Genomic DNA, 12,614 nt, shown 5'->3' on the forward strand with positions numbered 1-12,614 from the left:
AGCTTCTCCTGTGGAGACAGGGAGGTCATCATTAGCCGCACGTGCGGTTGACAGTGGTGGTGGTAGTGGGGTGGTGTATGCTGTGAAGGAAGATTTTGAGGGGGTGAAGGGAGGATTGCGGGGGGCAAAAGTGAGGGGAAAGGTGGGTTGGGGACAAATGGAGGGTTGGGGGGGCTGGTCATGAGCGGACGAGAAGGTTCTGGGGAGGGGTGTCTACTCACCATGCGGTCCGGTGTAGGTCATTAACTTTCCTGCGGCACTAGAGGCCAGTCCTGGTCACGCTTCCCGAATTGATGGCCACTGCCACTTCATCCCAGGCGGTACTGCCCTCTGGCTCAACCCTACGGACCCTCTGGGGAACAGGAGATCCCCAGGTCCGCGTCTCCAAATCTTGGGGCTGGTCATCTCGACGCCATGGCTGCGAGTCGAGTGGGTCGACGAGTGGGTTTAAGTGCTTCTCAAATTTGTTATCGGAGGGCTGGTGAACGCGTTTGTGGTGAATCGGCTGGCGAGCCTTCATTTGCAGTGTGAAGCCCGTGGGGTCTCGTTAGGTGGGCTAATTACCATGGTTTTGCATTGCTGGCCTCGCCGTGAAGCTCGCAGCAGTTCCCGCCTCGCTACCACACTTGGATCCGCAGAATCGCTCCCAAAGTGTCATTGGACAGCTGTGGGGAACTCGCTGGCAGAACCGGCAGGAAACTCCTTTTTAAAAAAAAATGCCACCACAGATTAAATTAGAAATCTTTCCATTGAATTCCGCCCTGTCTCTCCCAATTCTGGATTAGAAGGGGCATTAGTGAACCAGATGGGTTTTGCGATAATGGCTTCATGGACAACATGAGACTTTTAAGTCCACATTTTTATTGAATTCAAATTTCACTATCTGCCACGGCGGCATTTGAACCCAAGTCCCCATTATCCTGAGTCTCTGTATTATTGGTCCAGTGACAACATTGCGCCACTGCCTCTCGTTCTAATGGAGGGCACCATGGTCAGTATTGTAGATGACATTCATTGTGCTGGTAGCATTCCTGTAAACCTTCAGAACTGGCAAAGTGCACTACTCTTGTCTGTCATAGAACATAGAACATAGAACAGTACAGCACAGAACAGGCCCTTCGGCCCTCAATGTTGTGCCGAGCCATGATCACCCTACTCAAACCCACGTATCCACCCTATACCCGTAACCCAACAACACCCCCCTTAACCTTACTTTCATTAGGACACTACGGGCAATTTAGCATGGCCAATCCACCTAACCCGCACATCTTTGGACTGTGGGAGGAAACCAGAGCACCCGGAGGAAACCCACGCACACAGGGGGAGGACGTGCAGACTCCACACAGACAGTGACCCAACCGGGAATCGAACCTGGGACCCTGGAGCTGTGAAGCATTTATGCTAACCACCATGCTACCCTGCTGCCCCTAAATGATGTGAGCTGTGCCCGTCTTCTCCTAAGACTGTCATCCGCTCTAAGACCATGATTATTCTGGGATGGATTTGGTCTCGGGCACACTGAGGTGAGCCCACATCACATGACCAATCACCTATTCTTCATTGGAGGGGGTTTCTGATGTGAGGTCCTTCATCCAAGCCTACAAGATGCTTTTGAGACGCTTTCCTCCATATGCCTCATACAGGACCCTCTTGGATGCTGTTACTGCTGGGCATCAATCCAATAAAAGGGCCAAGTGAAGGGATGCTCTCCCCACAAGCTTCCAAATGGCTCAATCTGCTCTTTAATCCACTGATAACCTTCCCTCTGCTGTCCAGATGATCTACTCAGTGTTGTCACAGACAGTGCAGCTAAGAAGCCTGGCGTCACATCCAACCTGTATGTAACCCATGGCAACAGACTTAAACTTGCTGCTTTTTTTAGTGCCTTTTTGCGTGGTCATCCATTTTGAGATGCTCTGCAAATTCCTTTCAACAACGCAGTACAGATATGTGCCATGGCAACTGCTTGAGCTTCTATTGCAGCAGATTGCTGTTGCATACAAGCTGCCACGCTGCGTTGGAAGTTGCGCCATCAGCAATTGGTTCCCTGATGGAGATGGCCAGCTACTTCATCTCGGAGACTGTTCGTTCCAGGTTCCACCTCAAGCCAAAGACCAAGGTTGGAGCCAGACTCCTCCCTCCCTTTTTCCACAAGCTGTAGCCAGGTTGTCCAGTGCACCGAGCATTTAGTTTGTTGGCTCTGAAGTGTGGCCCTGTGAGGTCCTCGTTTTATTCCTCTACAGCTGAACTAGTAATACCACCTTCTCCATTCAGCGCCCTGACAAAGTGGTACCTGTAGCGTACCTTCAACCCAGTCTGGCTGCTGCCCATGGTTTATGGTGCCTCCAACTTGTGTTTTTCCCCAGCTTCTAAGTTACAGGTGGTGCTCCTCTCTGATGTTCGCCTGCGACAGTGGTGCTGATTAATACAGTACACTCTTCCTCACCTTCCTCCCCCAGGGTGCGAAATGGCTCTTCCTTCTTTTTCCCTTGCTTGGCCTGTTGGCGGTGTGGGTGGGGCGGGCTGGATCTGGCTCCTGTGAGCTTGCAGTGTTAAAGCCACAGGAATGAGGGATACAGCATGTGTGCTCACTATTGAGACCATATACAATTTGGGAGTGAGGATAGGGTTTGGGCAGTTCATGATCAAAACAGTTGTAGTTGTTGCCTACGCTCACTAGGCAATAGGTCCTTGCTCTACCTGGGGCCATGGTGTCAGTTACACCCCTCGTATTCACTGCCTACTGTATGCCTGACTATTCTAAAGCATTCTCGGAATCTTCCACATGTAAAATAACTTAATTGCAGTGTTGATGTCAGCCTACTTGTGACACCAATAAACTCGTAATAAATCTCATTCACCCATCATCCCTATGCTCACTGATTCATATTGGCTCCCAGTTAAGCAACGTTTTGATTTTAAATTATTATCCTTGTTTTCAAATTTCTCCATGGCCTTGGCTTTCCTGGTCCAAAGTCCTCCAGACTCGCAAGCTCTCTTCCAATTCTGGTCCTCTGTGTACTCCTGAATTCAGTCGCTCTACCATTGATAGCCGCACCTAGGCCCTAAACACTGGAATTCCCACCCTCAAACTTCCCTGTCTCGTGGTCACTCTCTCCTCTTCCCAACTTTTGTCATCTGCCATGGTATCTCCTTATGTGATACAGTATCATTTGTTTGATTTGAAAGTGCCTTGGGATGCCGCAATATAAATGTTTGTTGTTCAGTGATCTAATGCAGTCATGTTTCACCTCTTGTTGCTTGTTAATGTGCTATCTTGATCTGGAAGAGAAAGCTTGGTAATTGTAAATGAGTGAATTGACAGTTATCCTTTCGGGCTGTGAGGCCTTATGAGGTTGAAGAGCGGTGCAGTCTGTCTGAAGTGTGAGCGGTGCCTGTGAATTGGACATTCTGAATTCTCCCTCCGTGTACCCGAACAGGAGCCCGAGTGTGGCGACTAGGGGATTTTCACAATAACTTCATTGCAGTGATAATGTAAACCTACTTGTGACACCAACAAAGGTTATTGTTATTGGTGATTGAAGGATGGAATAGTGTGGGATGCATGCATGTCTGTGAATGCCGATGCAGTTATTGAGAAGGTTGTTTGAGAGATGGGATCTTAATCTGGAACCATTCTGGTAGATCTCCTCCACATCCTCACGCCCTTCTAGAGGGCAGTGACCTGAGCTGGATGCAATAATGTTGGGGCTTAACCAGAGCCACAGGTTCAGCATAACTTCCTTGTGTCATCTGTAACAAGTAAATTGGTGAGGACTGTGTTGTTCCTCGTGTCTTAATAAAGCTCGCAGTCTCAAGTGTGGAGAAGATGCTTTATTGTGAGTTCGTTCAGTTTCCAGAGCTCGACCTAGAACTACCTTCCAGTGCTAACTACCAGCTTTGCTTGCTGTGTGTCCTGCTTACCAGCCCGCCTGCTGTGAAGTGTGTCCTCACTTCCTGTCCTGATCTATTTATATGGCTCTCCCGTGCTCCCTCTAGTGGTCGCTCAGTTGTGTTGCATCTGGTTAACTTGTGATCACCACATCCCCCTTTTTCTCTTAACATATTTTCTGAACATCGTTAAAGAAAATTGTACATCCTGTCCCAGTGTATTTATAGCTTTCCCTCTGGTGTTTGCTCTGTTGTTTTTGTATCTAGTCAATCTACGATCACCACATCCCCCTTTTTCTCTTTACATATTTGCTGTACATCGTTAAAGAAAATTATAGAAAACAGTTACTTATGATATGCGTATCTACACAGGTGATGGTGCTATTGCATATTTTACAAAGCCAATGTAGTTATATGTCCAATCTCAATAAAAACATTTATGAGTCCAAACTTGATGAATTTGTTCAGAGCTTTTTTTCTTTTTGTTGTTGATGACGTGGTGATATTGATATTGCAAGTCCGCTGTGAATGTTGTTGGTGTTCCTTGTTATTTTAAGTACCCAATGCGTCATCCCGAGGTGTTTGCATGGTCACATCACTGATGTTGACTGGCATGGACTTTTTTTTTTGTGCTTGTGGTGTTGATTTATTGTCTCATCCGCCTTGGATGCTGGTGTGCTTGCTTGTTCTGGAGCAGACGTGAGTTTGTGCGATTCGTTGTCATCCCATGACATGTTTGTAGTCTTGTTATCGTTTTGCAGTGTGCTGTGGCATCGTCCATCATGTGCCAAGTAGTGCCATTGTGTACAAGTCGTTGTTTCATTGCTGTTGTTTCTGTCGTTCCTGTTTTTGTTGTTTCCGTTGCCGTACTTGTCGCTGTTTTTGTCGTTTCCGTCTTTGTTGTTGTCGCTATCTTTGCTCCTGACTTTGTTGTGTTTGTTGCCATTCTTGTTGTTTCTGCCTCTGTCGTTGTCGCTATCTTTGTGCCTGACGTTGTTGTTTGTCTTGTTGCGCTTCATGTTGCTTTTATTCTTGCTGTTGTCGTTCTCGTTTCTGCTGTGCTTCTTGCTATTGTTGTTTGTCTTGTCGCGCTTCATGTTGCTTTTCTTCTTGCTGTTGTCGTTCTCGTTTCTGCTGTGCTTCTTGCTATTGTTGTTGGTCTTGTCGCGCTTCATGTTGTTTTTGTTCTTGCTGTGTTTCTTTTGACTTTTGTTTTTCTTGTTATACTCTGAGTGTCCCGAGTGGATAATTTGAGTCATTGAGCATTCCGTCTCGCGAGTGGTGCGAATGATCTGATGTTGCATCGGTGCAGGTGACATCAATCAGTTGTGGAGAATTGGATTCCGCATCTTTGCTTTCTTGGTGCTCGTCTTCTCGCGAGTGGTGCGAATGATCTGATGTTGCATCGGTGCAGGTGACATCAATCAGTTGTGGAGAATTGGATTCCGCATCTTTGCTTTCTTGGTGCTCGTCTTCCGGAGTCAAAGTCTTCTTGATTACATTTGACGCGGTGTCTGTGGACTCTCGGCGCTCCTCTTCTGGAGTCCAAATCTGCATGATTTCAGTTGACGTGGTTTCTCTAGACTCTTGGTGCTCCGCTTCTGGAGTTAAAATCTTCATGATTTCTGTTGATGTTATCTCACTGGACTCCAGGTGCTCCTCTTCTGGAGTCAAAATCTGCATGGTTTCTTTTTGTTTGATGTCTCTGGACTCCAGGTGCTCCTCTTCTGGAGTCAGAATCTGCATGGTTTCTTTCGGCATTGTCTCTGTGGACTCCAGGTGCTCCTCTTCTGGAGTCAAAATCTGCATGTTTTCTTTTGGCGTTGTCTCTCTGGGCTCCAGGTGCTCCTCTTCTGGAGTCAAAATCTGCATGTTTTCTTTCGGCATCGTCTCTCTGGACTGTTGGGTGGCCCGACTCTGTGCTTCTGTACAGACAAGCTGAGAACTGTCAGTCTCACTGTGATCCTGTACGTCGAGTGCGAGCACCTTGTCACTGTTTTCGCTCTGTGCTTCGGTACAGACAAGCTGAGAACTGTCAGTCTCACTGTGATCCTGTACGTCGAGTGTGATCACCTTGTCACTGTCTTCACATGCAGTGGGCAGAGGTGCATTGTCTTCTTCTTGTTCCTGTGAGCGTGTTGGACTTTCATAGTCCGCTCTTTCTTCTTGTTCCTGTGAGCGTGTTGGACTTTCATAGTCTGCTCTTTCTTCTTGTTCCTGTGAGCGTGTTGGACTTTCATAGTCTGCTTGCGGTTGCTCAGGTACAGCGGGTTTACCTTCATGGTCTTGTTCATGCTTGGTGTCCGCCCGGGAGTGTTTGCTTGCATCCCTGTTGGCGTCTTTCATCACTCGCACTGTGGAGCCTGTCATCGCTCGCTCCGTGGAGTCTTCCTGTGCTCTCTGTGTGGCGTCGTCTTCGTCTTGGGTATTGCTGTCATCCAATGTATCGACGAGCTGCCATGGCACCATGGTGTTGGATTCATCCACCATGAGTAGAGTCGTGTTGAGCTTTGCAACGGTGTCGCTGATGCTGTGATCAGCATGTCCAAATAACTCCTCCATGTCTGAGTAGTATTCTTTGAAACCCATTTCATCTTCGTTGGCTTCTTCTACCACGAGTTGATTCGTGTTGAACTTTGCGACCGTGTCGCTGATGCTGTGATAAGCATATCCGACTGACTCAGCCATGTCTGAGTAGTATTCTTTGAAAACCAAATCATCTTGGTTGGATTCATCTACCACGAGTTGGTTCGTGTTGTGCTTTGCGACCGTGTCGCTGATGCTGTGATAAGCATATCCGACTGACCCAGTCAGGTCTGAGAGGTAATCGTCGAAAAACAAATCATCTTTTGTTGTTTCGGAATTCATTTTGTTCGCTTCACTGTGTGTGGTGAAGGCAGCTTTTTCCAAGGTTTTGTGCAAGTTGTTTTTCACTGTTGGTTTAAGTTCAGGCGTTTTTCTGTGTTCTGAGGCAAGAAAATTTGGTTTTACCACTTTAAGTGTCTTGTTTTCAATTTTCGGGCATTTCCCTTTTAAGTGGGCGTGGTCAGGATTCTCAGACGTCATGACGTCACGCGTAGGAACGACTTGCACATGCGCAAATCGGCTTTCTTTCCTTGTGCGCTTCGGTGTCCATTGCGCATGCGCGGCTTGCGCATGCGCATGACGGTCCGCGACGAAGACTTTTTTTGACTGCGCATGCGCGGCTTGCGCATGCGCATAACGATCGGCGCCGCGATCTTTTGTAAACTGCGCATGCGCGACTTCCGGTTCCGGCGCATGCGCAGACGCGATTTGTAGTTCTTTGCTTACCATAGACTGCAAAATGTGCTCCGACGCCATTTTATCGCGGATTTCAGCGTTTTTTTCTTTCTAAAAGTTGTAAATTACCTTTTCTTTCCGATCTGGACTGGATTTCAGCGTTTTGGCTTTGTGAAAAATTCATGTTATTTCTTCTTTTTGATCTGTACTGTGCATTCGCGATTTCCTGATCTTTTTGTGATTTTTTTAAGTCTTGCATCACTCAGTCTCTGTGCAGGTTGGACTGTGAGCATGCCTTGCTGTTCAAATTTCTCACAGTACTCTTCAAATTTGTTTAGTAACGTTTGTAAGCTGTTCCTGTCTTCACCTTTTGAGTGTTTAAATCCATTATACACTTTCCTATTGACAGGCCCTTCGATGAGAATTGCTATTTTAATTTTGTCTGAGGCTTCTGCTACATCATTAGCTATGAGATAAAAATCGAACATTTGTTTAAACCTTTTCCAGACATTTCTTACATTACCAGTCGTGTCCAGCTGAGGTGGGTATCCATGCCACATCCTCGAATTAGCGATGTCTTCCCCAGTCAAATGTCCAGTAGGAGATTTCCATGCCATTTTGTGCTTTCTGTATCTGCAGCTGAGTTGTCCTGTCGTAAGCGTCCTGAAATCACTGCTGGTACCATGTGTTGTTCCTCGTGTCTTAATAAAGCTCGCAGTCTCAAGTGTGGAGAAGATGCTTTATTGTGAGTTCGTTCAGTTTCCAGAGCTCGACCTAGAACTACCTTCCAGTGCTAACTACCAGCTTTGCTTGCTGTGTGTCCTGCTTACCAGCCCGCCTGCTGTGAAGTGTGTCCTCACTTCCTGTCCTGATCTATTTATATGGCTCTCCCGTGCTCCCTCTAGTGGTCGCTCAGTTGTGTTGCATCTGGTTAACTTGTGATCACCACAAGGACAAGTAGGCTTTTCCCTGGTCTTGATTATTTCGCCACCTGGTACAGGCCTAAGTCTGGTAGATATGTCCTCAGCCAGTAATGGTGCTACCAAGCTATTCTTGGTGATGGGTATTAAGTTCCCCACCCATGGATTGAAAGTGGGTTTGTGTAGAGCGCGGGAGACAAAGGGAACTCCGAACGAGAGAGAAGGAGCGAGGGATCTGTTCACATTTGGATAGTATTCGACATCTGAAAGTAGCAACCTGTCTTGTTACATAATGGCATCGGCATCAGCTGATATCCAGGTGAAAGAATTGGACAAGCGATCTTCTGGCCAGGCTTTTGAGTTGATCCTCAGCCCACCTGCAGCTGAAGCTATTCCAGAGTTTCCCCTCTCTCCTCCAAAGAAAAAGGACCTTTCGTTGGAAGAAATCCAGTGCAAACATGAAGCTGCAGAAATCAGGCGAAAGTCACATGAAGCTGAAGTACTAAAGCAGTTGGCTGAAAAACGAGAGCATGAAAAGGAAGTGCTTCAGAAAGCTATTGAAGAAAACAATAATTTCAAAAAAATGGCAGAGGAAAAACTGACCACCAAAATGGAAGCTAATAAAGAGAACCGTGAAGCTCGACTAGCAGCCAAATTGGAGCGCCTACGTGAGAAGGAAAAGAGGATGGAATAAGTCCGAAAGAGCAAAGAGATCAAAGAAAATGAAGTCTAACACATCCTCCCTTTTTTGTTTGGAATTTGACGGTTTTCAAACATCCAAAGATGTTTTTTTTTTTAAATGGCCAGTGTGTTAATGGGAACTCCAATTTGTAATACTGTGTACAATTACAAGCCAAAAGCTGACTAGAGGGAAACTTGTATTTTGTATGCTTTCTACCTTTTTTTGTAAGCATCCTTCGTGGGTCCCCCATCCCATGCAGATATATGGAGCTCCTGCATTTTTTTCTACAAAGTAGTGACTTCAATGGGATTGCTGGTTTGGTTATTCCTTTTTGTGAAATGTATAATTTCCAGCATGCTTTACTGATGTTATATGTCTTGTAACTGTGTAAACCTGCCTAACTTGTTGCATCTGACTTCATTTCAATAAAACTTCAATAAAGCTGTTTTTTAAAAAAAAAAGTTCCCCCACCCGTACTACATTATGTGCCCTTGCCACCCTTCTTGCTTCTTCCAGCTGGTGTTCAACATGGAGGAGCACTGAGAGAGGGGGGTCGGTGATTTCCTTGCCTATGTTTGATCTGATGCAATTAGACTTCATGGGGTCTGAAGTCAATGCTGAAGGCTCCCAGATTCCCTCCGGACCATCTGCCACTGAACTGCCACCTCTGATGATTTTTATTCCTCTGGTGGGACAGGATGCACTGCCCAGGTGATGGTGATGGTGGTGGTGTCTGGGACATTGCCTGTAAGCTATGATTTAATGAGTATAACTATGTTAGTCTCCTGTTTGACAGGTCTGTGGGACAGCTCTCCCGATTGTAACACAAGTTTCTTGATAATGAGGAAGATTTTGCAGTCCCAACCAGGCAGGGTACACCACTGTCATTCCTGCTGCTCAGGTCAATGCCTCGTGAATTTTAATTTAAATGTTTGTACCGGTTTGATACAACCAAATGGGGCTTGCTCGTCCATGTTTTGGGGGCAGCCACGCTGCTGTGGTTCTGAAGCCACATGTAGGCCAGACCAGGTAATGATGGCAGATTTCCTTCCCTAAAGGACATTGAAGGACTGGCTGGGTTTTTATGACAATTCAGCACTTTCATGGTCACCATTACTAAGATTCAATTTTTATTTAATGAACTGGACTTAAATTCCCCCAGTTGTTGGTGGATTTGAACTCCTGATCCGATATCATTAGTCCAAGCCCAAGGAAAATGAACTTGTTTAACAACATTATCACTATACTATTGCACCATGTAAACAGATGGACCAATGCCCAGACCCTAACATCTAAAGCCTATACCTCACTGCCACCTGTGGCCCATGTCACCCATGCTCCCTCAGATTTCCCGTACCGCATTAACTCTTTTAAAAATTAATTTTTAAGGGTTGTGGGCTTCACCGGCAAGGCCAGAATTTGCTGCCCATTCCTAATTGCCCTTACGATGTGAAAGTCACCAGAAGACAACCCTCCCTCATTCTTAATTATCCCTCGGACGGTGGCGATGAGCTGCCTTCTTGAACTGATGCATCCATGTGGTGTAGGTACACCCACAGTGCTGCTAGAGAGGGAGTTCCAGGATTTTGACCCAGTGACAGTGATGGAACGGTGATATATTTCCAAGACAGAATGGCGAATGATTTAGAAGGGAACTTCCAGGTGGTGGTATTCCCAGATAGCTGCTGCCCTTGTCCTTCTAGATGTCAGCGATAGTAGAAGGTGCTGCCTAAGGAACCTTGGTGAGTTCCTGCAGTGCATCTTGTAGATGTTACACACTGCTAATACTGTGCGTCTGTGGTGGAGGGAGTGTATGTTTGTGGAAGGGGTGGCAATCAGGTAGGCTGCTTTGTCCTGGATAGTGTTGAGCTACTTGACTCTTGTTGGAGCTGCACTCATCCAGGCAAGTGGGGAGTATTTCATTACACTCCCGCCTTGTAGGTGGTGGACAGGCTTTGGGGAGTCAGGAGGTTAGTTACTCAACGTAGGTTTCCTAGCCTCTGACCTGCTCTTGTAACCACGGTATTTATATGGTTAGTCCAGTTCTGTTCCCGGTCAATGGAAGCCTTAGGATGTTTATAGTGGGGGATTCAGTGATGGCAATGCCCAATGAATGTCAAGGGCCGATGGTTTGATTCTCTGTTTTTGGAGATGGTCATTGCCTGATACTTGTGTGGCACGAATGTTATCTGCTACCTGTCAGCCCAAGCCTCGATGTTGTCCAGGTCTTGCTGCCTTTGCAGGTGGACTGCCTGAGTGTCTGAGGAGCCATGAATGGAGCTGAACATTGTGCAATCATTAGCAAACATCCCCACATCTGACCTTATGTTGGAAAGGATGTGATTGATTAAGCAGCTGAAGGTGGTTGGGTCTAGGTCACTATCTGCTGGAACTCCTGCAATGATGCCCCGGAACTGACTGACTCCAACAACCACAACCATTTTCCTTCCTTTGTGCCAGGTACGATTCCAACCAGTGGAGAGTTTTTCCCCTGATTCTCACTGACTCCAGTTTTGCTAGGGCTCCTTGATGCCAGACTCGGGTCAATTGGTGCCAAGGGCAGTCACTCTGACCTCAGTTGAATCAAGGCTGTAATGAGGTCTGGAGCTGAGTGACTCTGGTGGAACCAAAACTAAGCGTCTGTGAGCAGCTTATTGCTAAGTGCCGCTTAATAGCTAGGTGACTCCTTCCATCACTTTGCTGATGATTGAGAGTAGACTGATAGGGCGGGAATTGGTCAGGTTGGATTTGTCTTGCTTTTTGTTGCCGGGTACATTCCAGTGTTGTATGTACTGGAACAGCTTGGCTGGGAGCGGGGCAAGTTCTGGAGCACAAATCATTAGTACTATTGCCGGAATATAGCGATGGCCCATAGCCGTACCTCGTGCCTTTAGCCATTTCTTGATATCACATGGGGCAAATTAACTTGGCTGACCACTGGCATCTGTGCTGTTGGGCATCTCTGGAGGAGACCATGACATCTCCATGCCCACTCACTCTCCTATCGAACCTCCATACCACCCCATGCCCAAATATCCTCCATGGCCACTCACCCTGTCTGCACCATGTGCAGTCCTCAAAAGTCATGCAATGGGAATTATTTCCAAATCAATGGAAATATTAAATGAAGTAAAACCACATTTCCCACGGCATTTTCCTCACCTGATGAAGGAGCTGTGCTCCGAAAGCTAGTGATTCCAAACAAACCTGATGAACTTTAACCTTGTGTTGTAAGACTTCTTACTGTGCCCACCCGAGTCCAAAGCCGGCATCTCCACATCAAGTAGTATTAAAGTCTATTAAAATGTTGTGGTATATGGATCTTGTAGATTGATGTTAATCAAAATAGAAAATGCTGGAAAAACTCAACAGCTCTGGCAGCATCTGTGGAGAGAGAAACGGAGTTTTATTTATTTATTTAGTTTTTAGATTACCCAATTATTTTTTTTCAATTAAAGGGCAATTTTTAACGTGGCCAATCCACCTCCTCTGCACATTTTTGGGTTGTGGGGGGCGAAACCCATGCAGACACGGGGAGAATGTGCAAACTCCAGAGAGAAACAGAGTTAACGTTTCGAGTCCACATGACTCTCTTCCTCCGAGCATTGCTGGGGCTGTTTCAGCTCTGAAGAAGAGTCATGCAAACTCAAAACATCTGTTTTTCTCTCCACAGATGCTGGCAGACCTGCTGTGTTTTTATTTTGGGCTTCCAGCATCTGCAGTATTTTGCTTTTCTTATAGATTGATGACTTGAATGATTTCAGATTGGGCTATGTGGCCTTTGAACTTGCGTCGAGACATTTTGAAGATATTGATAGTCATTTTATCTTCAGGAGACAGCAGCTGCTGGGTTGATTTTA

The 12,614-nt window shown here is 46.4% G+C and overlaps 1 long non-coding RNA gene and 1 pseudogene across 1 annotated transcript in view; both read left to right on the plus strand.

Moving 5' to 3' along the window:
- LOC119951894 overlaps positions 1-12,614 on the plus strand; it is a 72,921-nt gene that overhangs the window by 55,236 nt on the left and 5,071 nt on the right. The window lies entirely within an intron of this gene.
- Positions 8,232-9,201, plus strand: LOC119951893 (annotated as a pseudogene).

This window comes from Scyliorhinus canicula, chromosome 17 (assembly GCF_902713615.1).
Source record: "Scyliorhinus canicula chromosome 17, sScyCan1.1, whole genome shotgun sequence".
NCBI classification, from domain to species: Eukaryota; Metazoa; Chordata; class Chondrichthyes; order Carcharhiniformes; family Scyliorhinidae; genus Scyliorhinus; species Scyliorhinus canicula.